This window comes from Melospiza melodia, unplaced genomic scaffold (assembly GCF_035770615.1).
Source record: "Melospiza melodia melodia isolate bMelMel2 unplaced genomic scaffold, bMelMel2.pri scaffold_34, whole genome shotgun sequence".
Classification (NCBI taxonomy): domain Eukaryota; kingdom Metazoa; phylum Chordata; class Aves; order Passeriformes; family Passerellidae; genus Melospiza; species Melospiza melodia.
The window spans coordinates 2,099,318-2,125,072 of record NW_026948659.1 but is presented as its reverse complement, the minus strand read 5'-3'; positions in this window follow the sequence as shown (position 1 = coordinate 2,125,072).

The window sequence follows — 25,755 nt, the reverse complement described above, 5'->3', positions numbered from 1 at the left end:
CATCAATGCCTATCACTCCTACTGCTCCACGAGAGCCTGGGGGGCTTGTGTTGCCTCCACAGGCTCCCAAGCCAGAAAAAGATCTAATACAGCAACGCTGGTCAGGAGTTATTCGTGATGCTATCTTAGATGGAGAATGGCACACACCAAGTACTCTGGCCTGTCCTGTATTAGTTACCAATAATAAGGCAACTTGGGAGCCACATGACTGGAAATTACTTCAACTAGCAAAACAAACAGTTACCACTCACAGTCTCTTGTCAGAAGCTGCTCGTCACATCATTCAATTTATTTTTACAGCAGATGTCCTTTCTCCTGCTGATTGTTCTGGAGTTGCCTCGTTGCTACTTACATCATCTCAATATTTAATGTTTGAGAGAGAATGGAAAAGATTAGCAGTAGAAGAAGCAAACAGACATCAAGTTGTAGGAGACACCCTTTATGGATTGCAAGCAGACATGTTAACAGGACAAGGACCTTATTCTACCACGCAAGTTCAACTACAATACCCCACAGAGATGCATCAGATTGCTCGAGCTTTATCTCATCGAGCCCTTTTGTCTGTACCAGATAAGAGAAAGCCTGCACCTTACACCACTGTCTGGCAGGGGGCAACAGAGCCCTATGGACAGTTTGTAGATCCTTGTCAGCAGCAATAAAAGATGCTTCAGATTTACCACCTGAACTTCAAGGGCAAATGCTCTGCACTCTTGCGTTCAAAGGAGCTAATCCCAAAACAAGAGCAATCCTAGCAACATTACCTCTAGGAAGTCCGATAGATGCAATACTTGTGAGAGCCACCCGAGCAAAACAAAATAATCAAGCAGCTGCATTCACTGCAGCAACGAGAGGAGCAATAAAGGAGCAAGGGCCTATAATTGCAGCAGCACTATCTGGAAGGGGAGATAAGCAAACTAAAATGAAAAATGAAATTAAAAATAATATCAAAACCAACAATTGCTTTTGCTGCAGTGAACCAGGACACATACGATGAAACTCCTCCAAAACTGTTTGGTGTCATACATGCAACTCTGATACTCATGCTACAGCTGCTTGTGGATGAGGACAATTGGGAAACTTGCAGTGCAGTGCGCCAGGTCTGCGCGCGAAGACACAAGCTCAGACTCCAGCGACAGCGACCCAGAAGAAAACAATTTCTTTTACCAGCACATCCCAGCCACCCGAGGAAGCCTCGGAGTGGACGTAGCAACCACAGCAGTAGTAACTTTGAGTAATAAAGAAGCGACACTAATTCCAACTGATGTAAAAGGTCCTTTATATAGTCGGACTTCTAGACTTGGAGGACTCTTACTTGGAAGATCTTCAACAGGAAAACAAGGAGTAATCGTACTACCGGGAGTGGTGGATGCAGACTTTACAGGACAAGTACAAATCATGGCCTATGCATTGCAACCACCAGTCACAAATCCAACAGGTAGGAAAATTGCTAAAATACTTCCCTTTGGAAAAGTTTGTACATATGATCCTCACTATTACAAGATGCTCCTACAGAAAGGCCAAACACCCAAAATAAGAGGAGAAAATGGTTTTGGATCTACTGGAAATGAAGTGTTCTTCACATTAGATCTTAATCGGAGATCATACCAAAAGATTCAATTAAAGAAAGGCAATCAGCAAATTAATTTAGAGCCGTTATTAGACTCTGGAGCAGATGTCACCATCATCAATCAACAAATGTGGCCTCAGACATGGGAACTGTAATCTCCTGTCACTCAAGTAGTAGGTGTAGGACGTGCAAAAGCACCAAAAGAAAGTAAATATTTAATTACGCTGCAATTTGAAAATGGCCAAACTGTTGTAACTCAACCATATGTGATGCAACTTCTACACACATTTCCAGGTTTAAGTGGACGAGCTATCTTACCACAATTAGGACTGGTCATGACAACTGATCAGCATTTTGTTCCACGGCCACTGGACAGCAGCCGCCCATACTAAAAATCACATGGCTAACTGAAAAGCAGGTATGGGTACACCAGTGGCCGATGACTTCAGAATGGCTGCACATTGCAGAAGAATTAATTCAAGAACAACTAAAAGCAGGCCACATCTGACCTTCCACAAGCCCATGGAAAACTCCTATCTTCTTTATGCCAAAGAAATCTTGAAAATGGTAACTATTGCATGATTTACGAAAAATTAATGAACAAATGCTAACTATGGGAGCATTGCAACCTGGCCTTCCTGGTCCCACAATGATTCCTCAAAATTGGCAAATTGTCATAAAAGACTTAAAAGAGTGTTTCTTCACAATTCCTTAACACGCTGATGACACACAAAGATTTGCACTTACTTTGCCATCTGTCAATCGTGCAGCCCCTGCAAATTGCTATGAATGGAAAGTTCTCCCCAAGGCTCTTACAACTCGCCTACTATGTGCCAAATCCTTGTTGATTGGGCACTTCAACCTATATGACAACGTTGGCCATGTGTACTTATTTATCATTATGTAAACGACATCTTGTTTGCTGCCAGGTTTAACTGTAGCTCCTGAAATGTCCAATGTTCTGCACCCTGGAAATACTTAGGTTGGCTCATCTCAGATGCTCAGATCAGGCTTAAAAAGTAACAATTGCTGCAAAAATAATTAATTTGCATGATGCTTAGAAACTCCTAGGAGATCTACAATGGGTTTGTAAAATTGTTGGCATCACCAATGATCACCTGCAACCTTTCCGATCTTGGCTGTATGGCACTGAGGCAAACAGTCCCCGAACCTGTTCACCGGAGCAACAAGCTGCTCTAGATGTCGTAGCCCACAAAATTCAAACAAATTGGAGCAGCCATCAGTTAGCAAATCAACCACTATCTCTACTGATCTGCAATACTACAACTTCTCCTCTTGCCATTATTCTACACATTCATGCCACTTTTCTCCTTCTTAACAAGTCCATTATCATCCCAGATTCCCCATGAAATGAGAGACCTGAGCTTGTGGAAGTGGGTGAAAGATGCCCTGTTCCTCTGCAGGGACACTGAGGCTGAAGCAGGAGCCTGAGCCCTCTCTGGGGCAGCCTCCTCCGAGCTGGAATTTGCACCGTGCTGGGAGAGGAGGAGGAGGGGGAGAGCGCTGGCGCTGTGTGGCAGGAGCAGGAGGTTTGGGCTGCAGGACATTCCGTCTGCGCCGCTGCCCCGCAATGGGTGGCCGTGCCCGGGGCTCTGGGCCTGGCCCCGCGTGCACTGAGCTCCCGACACTGCGGGAGCTCCCCGGGCTGGGCTCAGCTTCCCGCTGGGCCTGGGCAGCAGGCTGGGCTCCAGCTGGGATCAGCAGCAGCTGGAAATACCTCTGCGCATCTCCATTTGCTGCTGCTGCTTGGGAGAAGAGAGAATGAAGTCAGTCAAGACCCTCTGGTTTCTCTTCCTCCTGGTGGATTTTTTCATTTGATTTGACATTCCAGAGGCAATTTCTGTGATGGCCTCTGTCAGTTGATTCTATTTCGGCAGCAGTAGCAACAGGGCTGTGTTTGAGCACTGCAAATGTGGCCTGTGTGACTGCTTTTCTCCTTGACTTAGTGCTCAGGGACTTGAGAGCATTTCAAGATCTGCTAATCATGATGCCTGTGACCAAAAGCCTGAGTTCACCTATTTCCAGCCGGGGGCTATGTACAAATCACCAACAGGACGGGACTGCTGAGAAACTTGTCTCGAGCTGTTTATTTTCCAACATCAGTATCATTACATAGTTATGACAATGGGAAGATGCTAGCAGCTCGTGTCCTTAGCAGCAGACCAAGAACTCAATGTTACAACTTACTTTAAAAGTTTTTTGACCAATGCCACAAAGCAAAAGCATATTGGTGGTAGTTCTATGCAACCACTATAAGCACAGGTACCTTTGGTTAAAACAATGCTTGCTTATTTCAAATACAATATATGCTTGTGAGCCTTAAAACATAATGCACAGAGCTCAAGATTAGAACCTCCCAATATCTTGCTAGATATACTTTTCTGCAGCTTAGGGAGTTATTCTGCGAAGCGTTAATACAAAACCATTGTTCTATTTGTCCTTACTTTCTATTTCTAATATAGCTTTTCTGCTGACAAATCTTATGGCTACCACTTACCTCTAATTACAGTTCTGCTGTCTCTGAGGCCTTCCTTTTGCAGCTTTCCCAAAACCCTCTGATTTTAAGGATTCCCACATTCACCATCACAAAAGCACTCTGGGTAGAGCTGATCAAAAAAGGCAACTGCAGTTTTACGGATAAATTTCAAGTGGCAAGCAGAAGAATGGCAAGAACAGCCATGGTCTCCAATTCCCAAGGCAAAGGCAACAGCAGCCTCCTGCTGTCACCTCAGGGTGAGTAAAACAAAGCTGAAAACAGCTTGAACCTGATCCTTTCTTTCTTTGAGGGCTGGCTCAGGGCAGCACAGGTGGGCCCTGAGGAGTCAGGGCTGTGTGTGGGTGATTGCTGCTCTAGTCCAGAACTGAGCCGGAAAAAGCCCTTGGGAGCCGAGGCAGGAGCAGGTGGGAAGGGGCCGGTGCTGCTGCTGCTCCTGGCCGGGAGCCCCGGCTGGGCCGGGCCGGCACCCCCTGCGCTGAGGCTGCTGCTGCTGCCAGAGCCGGGTGGGACTCGGGGACAGGGAACGGACACGGGGGGACAGCAAAGGCCTGGCGGCTTCAGGGATGATGGCGCTCGAGCCAGCGCTAGCACAGAGCTTCAGTCTGCAGTTAACCCCGAGGGAAATGCTGGGGAAAGGCTCCATTTTAGCCTTTCTGCACTCGTGGCTGTGAAGGGACCGAAATAATAGGAGAACAAGCAGGGCCTAACCCCTTCTCCTTTGGGAGGAGCTCCAGGCCTGGGGCTGTGAAGGGCCATGAGGGGCTATGAGGGGCTGTGGGGGCTGTGAAGGGGCCATGAGAGGCCGTGAGCTGAGAGGGGTCCTGAGAGGCCATGAGGAATTTTTAGGGGCCATGAGGGGCTCTGAGAGGCCATGAGGGGCTCTTGGGGACCTTGAGGGGGAGAAGGTCTCTGAGAGGCTGTGGGAGGCCAGACACCTCATGGAACCAGGGTCACTTATGACACTGTGGAGCCAAGGAGACTGTTGTTTTTAGTATGGAAACTTATGGAGTCAAATGTCCATTGTGACATTCTGAGGCCTCATGAAACCATGGAGGCCATTATGGCACTTCAGGACCCACTGGAACCAAGGGGCCATTGTGACACTGCAGGGCCTCGTTTAACCAAGGGCTCATTGTTGCATGGCGGGGCCTCATGGAATCAAGGGTATCGTATTGGGGGTCCATGGGACCACGGGGACATTCTGACTCTGGGGAACCAAGGAGACCATTGTGACACTACAGGGCTGCATGGAACTGAGAACTGATCTGACAGTGAAGAGCCCAGTGGAATCAAGAGGCCATTCCGTACTTTAGGGCTTCATGGAACCAAGATGCCCTTGTGACACTGCAGGGCTGCATGGAATCCTGGAGGCCATTATGTCACTTTAAGGCCTCATTGAATCAAGGGGCTCTGCAGGGCCTTGTGGAACCAAGGAGCTCTTTGTGACACTGAGGGGACTCATGGAATCAATGAGACCATTCTGGCACTCTGAATCCCCATGGCACCAAGGGGTCAGTGTGAAACTATGGGTCCCCATGGAAGCAAGAGGCTAGTGTGACACAGTCATGCCCTGAGGAACCAAGGGTTCATTGTGATCCTGGGGAGCCCAATAGAACCAAGGGGCCATTGTGGCACTCTGCAGAGTCCCATGGAACCAAGGAAACTATTTTGACACTGCAAGGCCTCATGGAAGCAAGGGGCCATTGTGCCAATGGGGACCCAACGAGACCACTGTGATATCACCGGGAAACAAAGATCTCTTGTTATACTACAGGGAGTCATGGAACCAAGAGGCCATTGTGATGCTGCAGGGACCAAAGGATCCAAGAACATGGAAAAGTTCTGGTTGGCTTGGCTTGACTGGTGCAGCTAACCTTGGCATGTTGAGTGTTGCTTGTCATCTGCTGCTAAAAACCTGGACTTCAGTGCTTTCCTCCCTGTGGGAAAGAACTCTCCTCCTCCAGGTGTTCATGGCTGAAATTGGGATTCTACGGCCAAATTCAGTTATATCGAAGGATGACTCCTGTATGAAACCTGCAAGAATAGACAGCTCTGGGTGGCCTTGGCATCTTGGGGGCCACCTCTCATCTGCCTTCAAAACGCTGGGGGGCCAAGATTTTCTTTCCATGGAAAAATCATCTTTCAAGTGCAGGTGTCCATAGCCAAAAGTGGGAATCCACCTCCAAAATTCCTTATATCCAAGGATAGGTCCCAGACAAAAGCAGCCAGGACTGTCTAGGTTCCCTTGGCTCCCTGAGGGCCAGCTCTCATCTGCCTGTAAAACACTGGAGCTCTGTACATGCCTTCCTATGGAAAAGAACTCTCCTTCTTGTCCTGGTGCCCATGGAAAAAACTGGGATTTGGCCTCCCAAAGTTCATCTACCCAAGGACTGCTCGCAGACAAAGGCTGCCAAGACAAAAAGGTCTGGCTGGCCTTGCCCTCCTTGGGGCTGCCTCCAATCAGCCTTTGAAACACTGGGGCTCTGCCCTTTCCTTCCTGTGGAGAAGAACTGTCATTCTGGTCCAGGCACTCGTGGCTGAAATGAAACTCCACCTCCAAAACTCCACAAATATCCAAGGGTTGCTTTCAGACAAAAGCTGCAAGGACAGACAAGTCTGGCTGGCCTTGGCGTCTGGTGACTGCCTCTGATCTGCCTTCACACCCCTGGGGCTCTGTGGGTTCCTTCCTGTAGAAAAGAACCGTCCTTCTTTTCCAGGCACCCATGGCCACAAGCACATGAGCACTGTACAGGGACAGAGGAGCTCTGTGCTCCGTGGAGTGGAGACTGAGGACAGCAGAGGAGAGCCGTGGGAGGGACTGAAGGGTGGTTTAAGTGATAGTGGATCCTTTTGACATAAAAGAAAAAGGCAGAAAAAAGAAAAATTAATAAAAATGGCAGCTGGGGAGGTCCAGACTGGCATGCAGGAGAAAGAAATTTCCCTCCAGGGCAGAGCTCTGGTCCAACACCAGAATGAGTCTGGGTCATCACCAGGCTTTGTGTGTGCAGTCAGAGGCAGGCAGGAGGCAGAGCTGTCAGCACAGGAAGGGGCCAGCCAGGTGGGGCAGCCGGGGGATGAGTTTTACAACATGGCTTATGTGGTCCAAGACCTGTTCCACATTGCCAAATGATGGCTGCAGCCTTGGGAGATATTTAGTTGGCCAACACCCCTGTCAATCACTGGAACAAGGTGGCCAGTAGAGATTCACATAAGACTCTATCAGTAGTTGGGTTCCACTGAAGGACAGAAGTTTATTCAGTATTGTTTTCATTTTGAAAGTAAGAGCTGCGATACTGGAGTCTTCTGTAGCAGGGGACATGGTATGCCATATGGAACATGTGGACCATGGTAAAAGATGTTAAATAAATAAATAAAATACATTAATTTAAAAAATACATTTACAAATAAATAAAAACATTCTCAGCTGTTCCAGGAGAGCCTCAGCCTCATGATCTGGGAAGAAAATTTATCACCATGAGTCAGCAGAGTGGCTCTCCAGATGGCTTTGCAGAATGGCTGGTATTACTGCCTAGTGTTACAGGGTTAATATTGGGGTGCAAGGAAGCAGCATTTTTGAATTTCACTAGACTTAATATGGAATGTTAGGGGAAGAACCAAAGAAGGAAAAGGGAGGGATTAAGGTGGTTTGGAGAGAAATAGACATAGGAAAATAGAGGAATAATAAAATAAGTGGTGTCAGTCATGCTGACAGATGCTGACAAATGCTGATCAGTGTGCTTGTAAGGCCCTGCCTTGCACCTGGTGCCTGCACTGTTCCACAGTACCCTGTTTCCTCATTAGACTCAATGTGTATTTTCTGACTGCGCTGCAGAGCCAGTGGGATCTGGTGGAGTCAGATGAGAAAGCTTTTTGCACACACTTGTCTGTGTGTATGAACATGTCTGTATGAGGTAGTTGAAAAGTTGAGTGTCCAAAGGCCCGCTACAGGGTGGTCCATATGGTGTTGATAAAGGTACCCTTTATCATAGTATACCATGATAACTTATCCTTTGGGGCTCAGTAATCTAAAGATCTAGAGAATGTCCTATGGATAGGCCTTACTTACCCTTAATGACCCCTTCTTTCCTCTAAAAATACAAATGACATCAGGTTAGTTACAATTTCACACATGAATTTCTTAAAAAAGGAGAACCATAAGGCTGCAGGACAAAGTCACTTCCCAGTTGTCCTCTTCAGTTATGTTTCAAGCTCCCAGAACAATAGTTGTATTGAAAAACACATGGATTCTAACTTGGCCCCTTCCTGGAGTGCTATGGTCATGAATGCCAATGCCTGAAATGAAAAGATTTCTAAATACTTTTACCTTTGTATTAGATATTACACACAAAGAAGGACACTTTTCTATTCAGAAAGGTAAGTTTCATTATAATGAAAACCACCAAAGGATAGTATAAGGACTTATGATACTATATTTTCAGAAAAAAGAGATGAGAATTTATGTTTTGGTGTTCTGAAGCCATCCATATGGACAACATTCCAATATGCCAAGGTATGTGTCCAAAAGGTACAGGGGGACGTTTTCCCAGAGCCAGCAGGGACAGAGGCGCAGGGCAGGGACACCGTAGCACAGCCTGGGCTGCACAGGGCACAGGCATGGGCAGCAGCTGCAAGACAGCCCTGCCAGAGCCAACTTGGGCAGCACTTTGGCCATGGCTGCTGGGCCTGGGCCTGAGGCAGGAGCAGGAGACAAGTGACCCTTGCAGGCCTGAGGCCTCATTGCCTCCTTGTCCCTTCTCAGCAGCCTGGCAGGGGCCGCCCCATGCTCCTGCCCTTGCCATTGCACATCCCCACATGCCAGTGCCCATCCTGGGAAGAGCCCTGGGCAAGGAGGGAGGGACAGCATCTGCCTGGCCAGGGGCTGGGGCTCAGGCCTTGGCTCTTTGCATTCCTCAAACACATCCAGCTTTGCTCAGCACCAGAGACACCTTGGCCTTGTTTGTCCCCAGCTGTCATCACTGCCTCCAGTGTTCTGCTCTAACTGGAACCTGGGGACACTTTCCCAGTCACGTCCCTCAGTGGGACCCATTAAAACTTGAAGAAAGTTCAGAGTTTCAATTTAATTTTGAGTTCTTGAGAAGTTTATTGAAGACACTCTCAGGGACTGAGTCTGATGTAAACAACACAAAAGCCCTGAAAGGGTTATTAAAGTGTTCCTAGTCCACTAATGGAGAAAGATTTCAAAGAACTTGTAAAAAATACACATTCCTATTTAAAAGGATGTATTTTATTTTATTTCTCTTTAGAGCAGATGTTGTTGCAGCATTCTGTGATTGATATTGACCCAGGGTCTCTCCTCAGCACCTCTGGCCTACTCACAGAAGCTGTGCCTGGAGCTCTGACCCAGTGTGGACAACCTTGCTCCACATTGCCCAGCCCCATCCTGTCTGTCCTCACTCCCCTGGGCCCTGCTGTGCTTGCAGAGCTGGCTGGACTCAGCCTAAGAGGGGTTTTCACTTTTGGGGGCTTTTTTGAAGCCATCTGAAACTCCTGAGTTTCCCCACTGCAAACAGACACACTGCTCAGGTGTGTGCCAGCCCCAGGTGCCACCAAAGCCACTGCAGAACTGCCCTGGGCCAGCTGTGAGGGTGGATCATCAGCCCAAGCTGCACGGGGCCACTGTAAGGGGCTGTGGCCATGGGCACTGCACTGACCCCACTGCTGGGTTTGGCTGCCACGGCCACCGAGAGAAATTAAACTGTCCTTGGAAACACTGGGGGGGATTGGGACATACTGGAGAACACTGGGAATGCTGTGGGAGACACTGGGACATACTGGGAGTGACACTGGGGGATACTGGGAGAAACTGGGGACACTGGGAATATTGCAGAGATGACTGGGGACACTGGGGTACCTGTGGATGACACTGGGAGGAACTGGGAACGACTGGGAATGAACTCGGGTGTATTGGGACGGACTGGGCTGTACTGGGAGGGATTGGAGGGGTACTGGATTGTACTGGGTTCTACTGGGGAAGAATTGGGCTTCACTGGGGTTATACTGGTCTGTACTGGGGATGAACTGGGCTTTACTGGGAGGGACTGGAGGAGGGTGAATTGGCTGTTCCCACCTCCACTGCATCCCATTTGCTAAAGCTCCGGCCAATCACCAGCCGCAGCCAATCAGCGCAAGGGATCTGGGCCTTGGGGCGGTGCTTACACTGGCAGAAAATTTTCTTTTTGCCTACAACTCCCGTCATGCCCCGCGGCCAAACTGAGCCCATTGCAGCCGGGAGAACAACTCCCGTCATGCCCCACGCTCCACAGAATTCCGAGATCCGACCCCATCTGTCCCATAACTGTCCCGCAAACACTCCAGCGTCCCTCAGTGCCGCCTCAGCGCCCATTCGGAACTCCCATAAGCACCCACGAACCCCTGAGTGCTCCCACCCCCACAGATGCCCGGTACAGTCACTTCTGGGAATTCATCTCCTCTCGTCCCCCGTGGCCCCAGAGCCCCTCAGAACACAGACTGAGCTCCTCCCAAGGGCTCACGTGCCGTTTACGTTTCCCCAGAGGATATCAAGTCGGGGCTAGGGCATGGTGTCCCGAAACAACCGTCCCGGACTCCCAAACATTTTGTTCCAACCACTTCCGGGACTACAGCTCCCATCATGCTCCGCGGCGCACGACCAGCGCTATTTCAGGCGGGACTTCATCTCCCGTCATGCCCCGCGCCCCACCGAGAGCCATTGCAGCTGCGCCTAGAACTCCCGTGATGCTCCGCGGCCTCGTTAAACCGTATGATACCCGCGCCTACAACTCCCATCACCCCCCGCGCCCCAGAGACCCCCGTTCGAGTCCCTCCAAATGCCCGCCCGGACCCCGAAGGGCCCCAAATTCCCCTCCCTCACCTCCAAGGGCCCCCCTGGACCCCCAAGTGCTGCCCCGGACCCTGAACTGTCCCTCAGAATCCCTGAGTGCCCCTCCAAGTGCCCACCGGGCTTACCCAAGTGTGCCCCAGACCCTCAAGTTCTCTCTGAATTCTCTCCCCAGACCCAAAACTGCCCCAAATGTGCCCCAGAAATGTCTCCAGGGACCCCGAAGTGCACGCCCCCCCAAACCTGTCTGAGAAAAAAAATGATAAAAAAGATGTAAAAAAGACTACAAATATAACTACTTAACATAAAGAGAAAGAAATAAATAGCCAACAGAAATTAATTAATTAATTCATGAAGGAATTGTGTTACTTAGAACCAGTGATGAATAATTTTCTTGGTTGCTGGAAATGTATCAAATTTTAAGAAAAATATACAAATTAGGTAATAAAAATAATGTATGACACTATCCTAAATTAAAAAAATATAATCATAATTTTGTTATTATTAAATTTCATTTATACAGAAAAATGCTAAAATTTTTCTTTTTTGTTTGGGATGTCAGTCCCAGGTGGGCGTTGTCAGACATGGTGAGGCTGGGGGTGAGGAGCAGCTTGACCAAACAGGCTCAGCCTGCAAGGGGCTCATTCTTATCCATGCCCAGACCTCCTAAGGAGACATTCAGCATCCAGATCACTTGGGGAATGCTTCTATCCCCTCTTCTCATAACTAAAAAATAAAAAAATACTGATGAGATTAGAAAACCAAAAATCATGAGGTGCATTTTGACATCTTCCTCCTGAAGACAACTCCAAACTGACTCCAGTCACTGCACAAGCCCTGGAGACCCGAAGACAATGGAAGGGAGACAAAGAGCTCCTGAGGCCATTCTGTATTTTAATCAGCCCCACGCTGGATTTGGGGCTGGGTCCAAGAGCCTCAGGCACGCAGAGAAGGATGAAGAAGCTCCTCAAGGAGTCAGCAGCAAAACTCCAAGTGCCTTGGGGCATGGCTGGGCCCCAGGGAGGGCAGGGAGTGCCCAAGGCTGCCCAGGGCCTGGTGAGAGCAGATCCTTGAGGGCAGGATTGCAGGGAGCCCAAGGCTCTGAGCAGGGAACTGCAATGCTGAGCAAGGCGTGGCTTGGCTGCAGGAAGCAGAAAGGCCAAGCCCTGAGCCCAGCCTGGGCCAGCAGGGCCTGTCCCTCACGGCTGCCTCGGGGCTCTTGGTGGGCCAGGGGGATGTGAGGGGCAGCAAGGACAAATGGCATCAACCTGCAGCCTCTGCCAGCCTCCCCAGCGAGGCCGAGGGAGAAGCAAAGTGCAGCCCCTGCCAGGAAAGTTCCTCCTGTGGGGCCTCCAGAGGCGCTGCCCGAGCCCAGGGCACAAAGGCCTGGGTGCCTGTGGCCCTGCCAGCCCTGCCCAGCCCTTGGCCATCTGTCCTGCAGGCTGTGCCCCCTGGGCATGCTGCTCCTCTGCCCTGGCCGGCTGCACTCGCCCATCTCGCTGTGCCCCAGCATTTCTCACCCAGCGTTGCTCTGCCCTCCCTGGGCTCCCTGCACCCAGCGCTGCCGGCTCCTGGCACACAGAGCCCGGCCAAGGCCCAGCCTCACCCTGCCACATCTCCAGCACCAACATTCTGCCCTGCGAGGGACTTTGCTTTCTCCTCAGCTCCAGCCTGAACCTTCCAAGGTGCACTTGGGGAAGGTTTCCTGCAATTCTCACTGCCAAAGAAAGCTCTGTCTCCTGCTGGTCACAAACAGGGAAGGGCTGGTGGCAGATCAGAGGTGGTCAGAGGCTGTTTGGGCCACAGTGACCATTGTAGCCATGATATTTTCTGAAAAAATCCCTTTGCTAGGAATTAGCTCCTGAGAAGCTGAGGCCTCCGGTACAAAATATAAACAATCATTATCTGCTACTGTGGAATGCAACAAGTGGATCTGTGATTGGCTTCATGTCATTGTTTTTAATTAATGGCCAATCACAGTCCAGATGTGTCTCTCTCTGGTCAGACACAGGATTTTGTTATCATTCCATTCTTTCTCCTTTGCTTGCAAGACTTCTGATGAAATCCTTTCTTCTATTCTTTTTGTATAGTTTTAATGTAATATCTGTCATGAAATAATAAATTAGTCTTCTGAAACATGGAGTCAGATCCTTTTCTCTTCCCTCTTCTGGGACCTCTGTGAACACCACTACTGACCAAGAAATTATTAAAATTTTTAATATTCTCTGAAAGAACAAGGGGCATCAACTAAACACCTACAACTATCTGGATGGCCAGTTGAGTGGCGGTGAATGTTACACCAGAGAGTGGTGGTGAATGCTGCTGCATACAGCTGGCAGCCAGTCACCTGTGGTGTCCCTCAGGGGTCACTGCTGGAGCCAGTTCTGTTCAATATTGTTACTGACAACATGGACGAGAGTGTTGAGACTTTCAGTAGTAAATCTGCACACAAAACTAAGCTGGGAGCGTGTGTCCATCTGCTGGAAGGTAGGAGGCCTCTGCAGAGAGACCGGGAACAGTTGGATGGATGGGCAGAGTCCAGTAAGATGAAGTTTAATAAGTCCAAGTGCCGGGTCCTGCACTTTGGCCACAACAACCCCTGCAGTGCTACAGGCTGGGGACAGAGTGGCTGGACAGCGGCCAGGCAGAAAGGGACCTGGGGCACTGATGGACAGCAGGCTGGACATGAGCCAGCAGTGTGCCCAGGTGGGCAAGAAGGCCCATGGCTGCTGGCCTGGATCAGGAATGGTGTGGCCAGCAGGAGCAGGGCAGTGATTCTTCCCCTGCACTCAGCACTGGTGAGGCCACACCTCGAGTGCTGTGTCCAGTTCTGGGCCCCCAATTTAGGAAGGCCATGGAGGGGGTGGAGCGTGTCCAGAGAAGGGCAACAAGGCTGGTGAGGGGTCTGGAACACAAGTCCTGTGAGGAGCAGCTGAGGGAGCTGGGGTTGTTTATCCTGAAGTAGAGGAGGCTCAGGGAGACAAGGCAATATCAGGGCACAGGTTGGACTTGATGATTTCCAAAGTCTTTTCCAACCTTGCTGATTCTGTGACTCTCTGGAACCACCCTTGGAGCAGTTGCAGGAGGAGCCCTGGGCCTCCTCTTCAGCAGCCCCAGAAGCCCAGCTCCCTCACCTTCTCCTGCCGGCCCCAAAGCCCATCCTGTCAGTCCTGCAGAGCCTCTGCAGCCCCTCCTCAGTGCCCAGAACAGGGAGCCCCAGAGCCCGACACAGCAGCCCAGATGTGCCCCCCTGGCCTGGGGTGCCTCTGGCAAGGGAGCAGCACCAGGCACTGCAGGAGCCTGCAGACAATTCCTGCAGCACTTGTAGGATGATCCTGCTGCCCAAGGGACGTTCCCATGGTGCCAAGTCAGGAATTGCAATGGGGAGTGGGGCCAGAGAGGAAAGGGCAAACAGGGATGGGTTGTTTGAAGGGAGGGTACAGGGGTGGAAGAAGAAGTAATCTAGATCAGGAAAGGGGAAAGAAAGCACAGGTGAAGCCAAGGAAATGCTCAGGGCAGTTTGGGGGTGGCTGCCAGGCAGCCCTGGCTCTGAGCAACAGCGTCTGCAGAGGGACAGGAGACTCCCAGCCGATGGGAACAAACTTGGTGGCTGACTGCAGAGGCCAGGACAAAGCTGAGTGGTTTCCCTGGTGTCCCCCAGCCCTTGCTGGCCCCAGGGGCTGATGGCATTTGTGCTCCCTCAGGTTCATGTCCCCACACCAACAGCATGGGGGTGCTCCCCCTGCTCTGTGCAATGCAAACAGCGGCTGCTGAGCCAGTGCTGCCGTGTCTGTGCCTGCAAGGATGGGGCACCTGTGTGAGCTGGGTGAGAGGCCAGGGCAGCAGAGGGGGTATGTTGTTGGCAGCTCCATAAGGACGCTCTGGGACGTTGCCCTGGGCTGTCCAGCGCACTGGGGATGGATCAGCCCCTGCTCTGCTGCTCCTTCCCGTCTGCCCCAGGGCCCTTGCAGAGCCCCAGCCATGCTGTTTGCCCCCAGCCTTCCCACAGCCAGCCTGGGGTTGCTCACGGGGCTTTTCTGTGCTGGGCATTGGCTTGGGTGTGTTCTTGAGAGAGCCTGGGCAAGGAGCCTGGAGTCCCCAGGCCCTGGGCTGAGGCGTCAGCGCTGCTCCAGCAGTGCCCATGGCCTGTCCCTGCTGCAGCCCCGGCACTGCCGCCCCCAGGGCTGTGCCCGGCCCCGAGAGCACTCAGGCCCTGCAGCAACACCAGGGCCACCAGGGCAGTGGGGCAGGGCACGGCAGCAGCACTGGCAACACCAAGTGAAATAAACAAAAAGGGCCAGGAGACTTCTCCTTTTTAATGCCTTTATTAAAAGTGATCAGCTCAGGATTGGGCAGCTCGATGGGTCTGCAGCGTCCGTCATCTCTCCCAAGGCAACTCAGAGGAGGAGGATAAGCACAGCTCTATCCACCAGGGGCAGAGCTGGGGAATCAAATCCTCTTGGGAGCCTTTAGGGCCTCCTGATCCCTGTCAGATGGTGCCCCTCACACTCTGTCAGCTTGGTCTCACCGCCGGGGTCAACTCCCTTGGTCAGGTCGAGAGGGTCCGAAGGTGTTCCGCGTCTCTGCAGGCTCAGCACTTGGTTCCTCACGTCCAGACATCACTCCAGTCTCTCAACTCTTAGGTGGCTCGTTGTTTTTGGGGTTTCTCCATGAGTTTGGAGATGGGGGTCCCACAAAGCATTCTGGTCTTGCAAGTCACTTTGCATAACCCCCCCCCTACCACCACCTTCTCAGGTGTCTTCCCTATTCTGAGAAAGGTAAAACTTAGCTTCGGGCAAGGTCCCCACCCAGGAGAAGGGCCATTACCTCGCCCCAGCCAGGGCTTTTACTAATACAAAAACAACCATTAACGACAACGACCCGTGATTACAATAACAAAGGCAGCAGCCCAGCAGTAGTGGTAACTTTTAAAACAAAAAAATATTAACCAAATTTTTGTTCATAACAGTCCCCCCTCTTTTTCTTTGATCGAGCTTAAATTCTAAGCTCGCATCAACTCCCAATTTTTTGTTTTGAATCTACTATAAATCCCTTGTGCACTATGGTAATCATGGTTACTTAACCTTGTTACTTTCCTTGGTTTCTTCAGGTTGGTCTGCACGGTCAGTACTATTTTACTAAAACAGATAAGCATAGTAAAAAGAGCAATCCTCCAAGTATACACACACTGAGAAAAACTACCTTCTCCCATACATCCTTTTTGAAAATCTTTAGGTTCTCCCACCCACTGGGATCAAGTGTAGGAGTTTGATCTTCATTATTTACACATGATAACCTTTTTATTTTGTTTGAAATGTTCCTAATAATTGAATTCTTTATTTTTAATACTGCCTGGAGCCGGATAACTTTGTTTAACATAGATATTGGGATCCGAATTTGGCTTTTACAATTTTGGATTTTCTCAATTTCTATTTCACTGTGCCTGTTCTGTTTAATTTCTCCCAAATCATTATATATAGGAACTCCCAAACTTGATCCAGTTTCTTTGGGTAATAAGAAAATTGGTTTTATCACTCCAGCGGTGCAGCTGCCAGACAAGATCAAATCTAGGGGTTTACGGCTCTCCTGAAATGTGTTCCTAAAGGGGTTTATCTCTTTTCCAGTACACTCATATAAATACTTGTAACAAACAATTTTTCTTACCATTTTCACCATTTCTTTGCTTTTTACTAGATCTGCTGAGCTTGTTTCAGCAGTATCCCATTCAAAGCACAACCAGGCTTCCCCTATAGGGCACTCTCCTAGGAGTGGCTGCCTAAAAGTGGCAGTATTGTATACTATCCAATACACTCTCTTATTTTTTTGATAAAAGACCAATTGGGAGAGGTTAACACAATCAGGGTTAGAAATGATGTGGACTCTCGACAAGGAGCTCACTTCCTCCTCACAGAGGGGTTGGTAGCATTCATTGCACGGCTCAGCTGGGCTCCCCTGAGCACCACCAGCAATCAGAGCCATCAGCACTACCCTTCCCAAGAGTCCAGTATGGGTCATCTCACACAGGCTGCCCACCCGGCCTTGCCCCTTGGGGAACTTTACTGAGGAAAAGCTTCCAAGCTCTTCAGAGTCCCTTCTACCCGCTTCTCTGGTTAAACCTCTCTTGGTCTGTTCCCTGCCAATTTTGGTTTCCCCTCCCAGGGGAGTGTTCTGTAGAGGATTAACCTGGAGTCTTTAGAAATAAATTGGGGAACTTAACTAGAATTACTTATTTACAGTCTTAAACTTTTTACCAACATAATTTACACAGAACAGTCTTAAAACATTTTAAGCAATATTAGAACTCTTAACAAACAATTTTTTTCCCACACAGTTCAGTCTTTTTGACTCTTCCTTCTGAGAGTCAACTTTAAATCCTTTGGTCCTTTTACCACAGTGTACTCAGGTGATTTATCTTGTGAAGCAGATGAATCTCGTCCAGCGCCGGGGTGAGAGTGGTGTAGACTCTGGTCCAATGCCAGAGGGGGAAGCTGATGTTGGATCCAGTCCTGTACCTGGGGGTGAGACTGGCCCTTTTATTCTTGTGATATGAGTCCAACCTTTTTCTTTGGTCCGCACAGCTGAATTTGTGATCAGGAGCACCTGGAAGGGGCCTTCAAATTTAGGCATTAATGTTCCCGTAGTCCATGATTTTATCAAAACCCAATCTCCTGGACTAATGTTGTGAACTTTTGTGTCGAGAGGGGAAGTTTGAGGAAGGTATCCTTTCTTTCTAAGTCCCTCCAGAGTTCTTCCAATTATTTCTAAATACTTTCTGGTAGCTTCTTCCCCTTCCAGATAGTCTCCTGTGCTATAAGGTGTTAACAAGAATGGCAGCCCAAACATCATTTCATAAGGTGAAATTCTTATGTCAGTCCGAGGTCTTGTTCTGATGCGCAATAGCGCTAGGGGCAAACACTTCAGCCAATTCATCTTTGTTTCCTCAATCAATTTAGTTAATACATTTTTGAGAGTTTTGTTCATTCGCTCTACCCTCCCAGAACTCTGGGGGTGCCACGGAATATGCAACCTCCATTTCATTCCTAAAGCCTCAATTATATTTTGTAATGTTTGGGACACAAAATGTGGACCTCGGTCTGAGTCTATGGTGTTCACAATACCATATCTGGGGATAATATTCTCTAGGATTGCTTTTGCAACGACTTGAGCTGTTTCCCTCCTGGTTGGGAAGGCTTCGACCCAGTGTGTGAGATGATCAACTATAACCGGTAAATATCTGTATCCTTGCACTGGGGGCATTTCAGTGAAATCTATCTGTATGCTTTGGAAGGGTCTCAAGGCTAATTCCCTTCCTCCAGGTGCTACTTTTCTCATAACTTTCTGGTTCACTTTTTGACAAATGATACACCCTCTGGTAACAGCTTTAGCCAGGCTATATACCCCGATGCATAGGTTATTTCTTAGGAAATGATCACATAGTCCTTGGACTCCCCAGTGAGTTAATTTATGTAGTTCTGTTATCACTGTCCGAGCCAGTGCTTTATTCAAAAACACCCGTCCATCTGAGGTTAACCACTCTCCCTGTTGTCCTTGATGTAACTTTAAATCTTTTATTGGTTCTAATTCTTCTTCACTAAATATAGGTTCCTCCCCTTTTTCAGGTGTCATTTTTGTCTTCAAAATTTTTACTGGGTCCCCTGGTTCTAGAGCTGCTTCTTTGGCTATCTGATCAGCCAGTCGGTTTCCTTTAACTTCTAAACTGTCTCCTCTTTGGTGCCCCTTTATATGGACCACTGCTATTTCTATAGGTTTTTGTAGGGCCTCTAGTACTGATCGGACTAGGTTCTCATGGGCTAAGTTCTTTCCCTTTGAACTTAAATACCCACATTCCTCCCATATTTTCCCAAATGTATGAACTGTCCCATATGCATATTGGGAGTCTGTATAAATGGTTCCCCGGTCCCCCTTCAGTAAGTCGAGTCCCCTTTTCAGGGCATATATTTCACAACTTTGGGCTGACCAGCTTGGGGATAGTTTCCCTTTTTCTGCAATTTGTAATGTTTCTCCATCTATAATGGCATAACCTGAAGCTCTTTTTCCATTTACTACCCCCGAAGAGCCATCTATGAATAAGCTTCTTCCAGTTGCTAGAGGCTGATCTTCCAAATCTTCTCTTACTTTTGTTTGGAGATAAACCAATTCTAGACAATCATGTTCTAAATTCTCTATAGGCTTTCCCATTAGGAATTGTGCTGGATTGAGGGCATTTGATGTGATAAATTCTAAGTCCTCTGTATTCATTAGTATTATCTCATATTTTAATATTCTAGCATCGGTTAACCACTGCGGAGCTCTCTGTCTCAGTACTGCCTTAAGATCATGAGGAGTATGCACTTTAATTTTTCCCTGTAAGGTCAATTTTTGAGTCTCCTCTATCAGGATTGCAGTTGCTGCTACTGCCTGTATACAAACTGGCCAGCCTCTAGCCACTGGATCTAACAATTTGGATATGTAAGCCACGGGTTTCCTGCACCCTCCCCACTCTTGAGTTAATACTCCATAGGCTATACCTCCTTCTGCACTCACAAACAGGTCAAAGCCCTTCCTGAGGTCTGGTAAGCTTAGGACCGGGGCAGAAGACAAATTGTTTTTTAAGTTTTCCAATTGTTGATCATCTTCAGCTGTCCAAATTAGGGGTTCTGGATCTACTAGTTTATTATACAGAAATTTCACACTCTGTGTGTATTGATCCAACCATAACTTACAATACCCGAACAAGCCCAGGAGTTTTCTCACATCTCTTTTCGTTTTTGGGGCCGGGAGAGCTAAAATACCTGAAATCCTGTCAGGGCTTAGTTTCTTATACCCCCCCCCCCCCCTATTATGTGCCCCAAGTATGTTACTTCTGATTGCACAAATTGTAGTTTCCCTTGGGAAACTTTTAGTCCTTTCTCCCCCAGAAAATTCAAAAGTTTAATACTAGTTTGTCTGACCTGATCTTTTTCCTTTCCTGATACCATCAGGTCATCAACATACTGCAAGATCTGCACTTCTTGTTCTGGGACAAATTGTTCCAACAAACTCTCTAAAGCTTGTCCAAAGAGATTGGGGGATTCAGTGAACCCCTGTGGTAATCGGGTCCACCTTAGCTGTTGCCTCCTTTTCGTACTCGGGTCCTCCCATTCAAAGGCAAACTAATCCCTACATTCTGTTGCCAGAGGACACGCCCAGAAAGCATCCTTCAAATCTATGACAGTGAACCAAGCATGTTCTCTTGGAATTCTGCTTAGGAGACTATATGGGTTGGGCACAACTGGATGTCTGGCAATGTTTCTTTTGTTGACTTCCCTCAAATCTTGTACCAGCCTATATTTCCCTTCAGCCTTTTTAACTGCCAGTATAGGGGTATTATGTGGTGACATGCAGGGTTCTAAAATTCCCTCCTGCAACAGTTGCTCGATGACTATAGCAAGCCCCTTCTTTCCTTCTAGGGAAATCGGATACTGTTTAACCCGTATGGGTGAGGTATCATCCTGCATTTTTATTGTTATCGGTGGAATGTCTAATAAGCCTCTCTTTCCCCCCTCAGCCCATACCTCAGGATTTATTTCTGCAACATCTCCTTGAGACAGCTTCATCACTTGTACTACCATTCTCCCTTCCCTTGGAACCATCCCAACCCCCAAATGGACTTGCAGATCCCTTCCTAACAAACTTTATTCTAAGTTAGGCAGATAAAGAAAACTAGCTTTACATTACCTTGAGTTTCCAATTATTTTCACTTCTTCAATCACCGATGCTCTAAATGGTCTCCCCTCTGCACCCAATACTTCACAAAATTGTCTCCCAATTTCCATACCTTGTGGTATTTTGTTGAGACAGGACTTATCTGCCCCTGTATCAACCAAAAATTCAAATTCCTCATTTAGGGGTCCCACTTCAAAATTTACCAAGGGCTCTTCTAGATGTTTCATCGGGTCCCCTATAGTAAAAAGCCCTTGACACCCCTAGTCCTCCCCCTTAAGAATCCTTCCTAAATTGTCCTGTTCCTTGGCTATTGCCTCATCGAGACTGAGCTTTTTACAAAACCTCCTGATGTGTCCTGCCTCCCCACAGTAATATGTGGAGAGTATTATTAATAATTGGTTAGCTGAGAAAGGCCACACTGATATAATGCCACTGGTTAAGCTGAAGGAGAAAAGTCAGCAGTCAGCAAGCTGAAAGGAAGAGTCAGCAGTGACCTTGCTGCAACATGAGGATAGGGAGTTGAGATTAGTCCTGAATATATCCTAAGAATATGAAGAAAGTATCAAAAGTAGAACCATAGGAATGTAGAAGTAGGCGTAGGTGCTGATATGTAAGCTGACCAATCCTGAGCTCAACTTTTGCAATATGTATGAAGCTTATTATTAACTGTATTTAACCCGCCGTACTGATCAATAAAATTGAGCCTGTGATGATCAAACTGATGTCCTGGTTCCCTTCCGCCGACAAATGGTGGAGAATGCGGGCATAACCGAATCTCTGCCCTTTTTCTCGGATTAAAAGAAAAAGGGATTACGCCACGGTCGAGGAAGTTGGGTTTGGATCCTTGCAGCTGGGATGGTGCCGGAATTTGAAGCACCCTTAAGGTTCACAACAGTGACTTAAGCCAATAAGTGTCGCAGGAGCCTGGAGAACTGCAACAGCGCGCGCTGATTAATAGGTATGGATAGGCAAGCGGCATATGATTTATTTACCGCCTATTTAGAGCAGTGTGGGATAAAAGGGATAGATTTAAAAAAGGAGTTACCAGGGTTATTAGCTTATGGCCATGCTAAGGGTATCTTTTCTAATCCTCATAGAGTTCATGAGTTATCAGAGTGGAGAAAGTTTGGGGAAATATTGTGGGATACAGTGCTAGATGATGATAAGTCAGCAAAGAAATTCGGGAAGTTATGGCGGGTGGTGTATAACACGTTACTTCAGCAGGTCTCTGAGAGAAAGGCAGCAGAAAGGGCGACAGAAGCTCATAAGAGCAATATAGGGTATGGTCGTGAAGATGATCCCCTGGCACCTTCTGTAACTAAGGTACTTATGCCTAAGAGTCCCCAGCAAAGTGGTGTGGAGGATTTCTCTATAGGCGCAGTGGAACTGTCTGCACCTTTCCTGTCAGAGGGGGAGGGCGAGTCGGATGGTGGGGGTAAGAGCAAGCCAGCTTTGCCTCCGCCGCCAGCCTTGCCTCCGCCGCTTCCCCTCAATGAGCCGGCTCCGGTTACAGCTTCGGCGGGGGAAGGGCCCATTTCCCCGCCCGAGCTGGCTCCAGCGGAGGGGCGGGCTCCCCCCCGCAGGCTGGCTCCGCGTGAGTCGGCTCCGGTTTCACTGTCAGCTCCAGCGGGGGAGGGGGGGCAGCTTCCCCTGCTTCCCCCGCGCGAGCCAGCCTCTGCTCCACTGCCCCCCCCGCGTGAAAACTCGGTGTCTGCACAGAAGCGCCAGCAGCATAGCACCCTTAAAGGGCCAGATCCCATCCCAGGGCCACACCGTGATCCATGGGGGGAGATGGCTAAACAGAGGAGGGAAGCTTGGGCTGCTTTGGCGAAAGAAGTAATGCAAATGGGGGATGGTGAGGCGGTGGAAATAGCTTCTAGTCTTGCATGTCCAGTTACATATACACCACAGTATGATGCACAGGGGAACCTTACGCATAATATAGCAGAATATACTCCCTTAGATTGGAAGCTGTTAACTCAGCTACGTTCTACGGTTAGTCAGTTTGGAGTAAAAAGTGAACCTGTTAAGCAAATGTTAGATTATCTTTTTAATACTCAGGTTTTATGTCCTAATGATTTAAGAGGAATAGTTCGGTTGATATTTACTCAGCATCAGCACTTATTGTGCAATGCACATGACCCATTACATGGAGTAACAGTAAAGGAGCTGATGGGCTTAGAGGCATTTTTACGTACAGAGGCACAGATGATATCGGGAGAAGATAAACTTAGAGAGTCTATGTGGTTAGTGCGTGCTGCAATAGACATGGTTAAAGAGCCAGGAGGGTTACTGGCTTATATGGGCATTAAACAAGGTAGAGAAGAATAATTTGGAAATTTTATCGATAGAACAGCTACGTCTATAGATCGGGCTGGTGTTGCAGGGCGCTATTGAAGCAGTGTGCCTTGCAAAATAGCAATCCAGCAACCCAGAGAGTGTTAGCTACTTTAGGGGCAAATTGGACTATTGAGGAAGCATTAGAGTGAATGGCATTAATGCCAACAGCTTCACAGGCATTTATAGCAGAAGCCTTAAAGGAATTAGGATTAGGGTTACAAAAGCAAGCAGAGTCCACTCAAAATCAGGTGCTAGCTGCTCTTGCTCCTCTCCGAAATGGCTCCCTGGCATTCACTCAAGGAGGTTTGAAGCCATTCCTCAAGTGTTACCGATGCGGCAACGAAGGACATACACGCCGAACGTGCCGAGCAACTGGCGTATGGTGTCAACACTGCCGATCCAGCTCCCACAACACTACGGCTTGTAGGCGCCGGTCGGGAAACCATCTGCAGAGCGCGCATCTCGGGGGCCGCGCCCAGACACAAGTTGCCGCCGTGACATCGGAGACACCAGCAGCTGCCATGACATCGCTGCCACCTCCTGTCTGCAACCCGCAACAACCGGGAGCCTCGGCTTGGACTTATCAGCAGCAGTAGACGTCACACTAATGACGAACCGGCCTGAGAGGATACCCACTGGAGTAAAGGGTCCTCTTATATTAAATGGACAAACATGTGGAGCATTATTGCTGGGACGTTCCTCTATAACTATGTTGGGATTATTTGTTTTGCCTGGTGTTATCGATGCGGACTTTACAGGGGAAATACAAATTATGGCTTACACCCTTTATCCTCCGATTAAAATTACAAAAGGACAACGCATTGCACAATTGATACCACTGTCACAAATGACATCAGGAATACAATCATTTACTGGACAAACACGGGATGAAAAAGGTTTTGGCTCTACTGGTGTTACACTTTTAAATGTAGATTTACAAAATAGACCAAAACAAAAGGTTGAAATTACCTATGGGCATCAAAGCATAACCCTTTATGGATTATTGGATACAGGAGCAGATACTAGCATCATTTCTCCAGAAGCATGGCCACAACATTGGCCTCTATTTCCTTCATCAAACATGCTCACAGGAGTGGGAGGATTTACATTGGCAAGCAGGTCGCCGTCTTTGTCTGTGTGCATTGAGAATCAACAAATATCTGCTGTGTTTTCAATTGTTCAACTGCCTCCTACAGTTTCCTGCTTAATTGGAAGGGACATTTTAACACAATTGGGAGTTGTGTTAACTAATCAGCACCCTTTGGGGTAATTGCCATTGCTTGGACTTTCCCCATTCCACTCACCTGGAAAACGGATACACCGGTGGTGGTTAAGCAATGGCCATTAAAAGGGGAGAGTCTTATGCATGCCCATGAATTGGTACAGGAACAATATACAAAAGGGCACCTACGACTGTCCACAAGCCCTTGGAATACACCTATTTTTGTAATCAAAAAGAAATCAGGGAAATATCGTTTGATACATGATTTGAGGGCTGTAAATGACCAAATGGAACCAATGGGGGCCTTACAGCCTGGTCTTCCAAATCCAGCTATGATTCCAGAACACTGGCCACTTTCAATTATTGACCTAAAGGATTGTTTTTTCACTATTGGCCTGCATCTTGATGACATGAAGAGATTTGCTTTTACTTTACCAGCAATAAATCGTGGGGAACCAGATAAAAGATTTGAATGGACGTCTCTTCCGCAGGGCATGCGCAACTCCCCCACTTTATGTCAGCTTTATGTTGATGCTGCATTACAGCCTCTACGTCGTAAATGGCCAGCAACTATAATATATCATTACATGGACGATATTTTGTTTGCACAGCAACAGCCACTCTCCTCTTTGCAGATTAACACCATTATAAATACTCTTGCTGCATATTCACTTGTTATTGCTGCAGAGAAAATTCAGACTACAAAGCCCTGGAAATATTTGGGATGGACTTTGACGGATCAAAAAGTGATACCACAAAAATTGGAATTACAATTGGACATTAAAACTCTACATGATGCACAGAAGTTGCTGGGAGACTTACAGTGGCTGAAGCCTATTGTGGGAATACCAAATCATTTATTAGAAGCCCTACGGCCTTTGTTAAAAGGCGTGGACCCTACTACTCCTGTACACCTGACAAAGGAGCATCGTCTTGCCTTGCAGCAAATTAGTAACTGTGCACAGCAAGGGTATGTGTCTCGTCGACAACTCAAGCACCCCATTGATCTTACTATTTGGAATAGCCCTTGCCACTTGCTTGGTGCTCTCTCTCAGTTGCAAAAGAAAACAGGGGAGATACGGGTGTTGGAATGGTTATCACCACCACTACAGCACAAGAAAATAATATCTTCAAAAATTGAACAATTGGCTGCATTAATCAAAAAGGGGCGTCTCAGAATTCTTGAAGTGGATGGTAGAGAACCCGCTACTATTAGATTGCCTATGGAAAAAGAAACCTTGGACTGGTACTTGATAAATTCAAAGAATTTACAAGAAGCATTATTGATGTCACCTGCTAAAGTAGAGACTAGTAAATTAGTGCCTAGAGTTTTGCAATGGATGACAGAATGGAACTGGATTACTCGACCTTTGAGAGAAGAAAACCCCATAGAAGGAGCTATTACAGTTTTTACAGATGCAGGAAAGAAATCAAGGCGTGCTGCTGTTACCTGGCAAGAAAAAGGACAATGGAAGCATCAACTCCTCACAGCAGACCCTGCAGATAGCTTACAAACTTTGGAATTGTTAGCAGTAGTATGGGCGGTGTCCAACTTACAGGAGCCT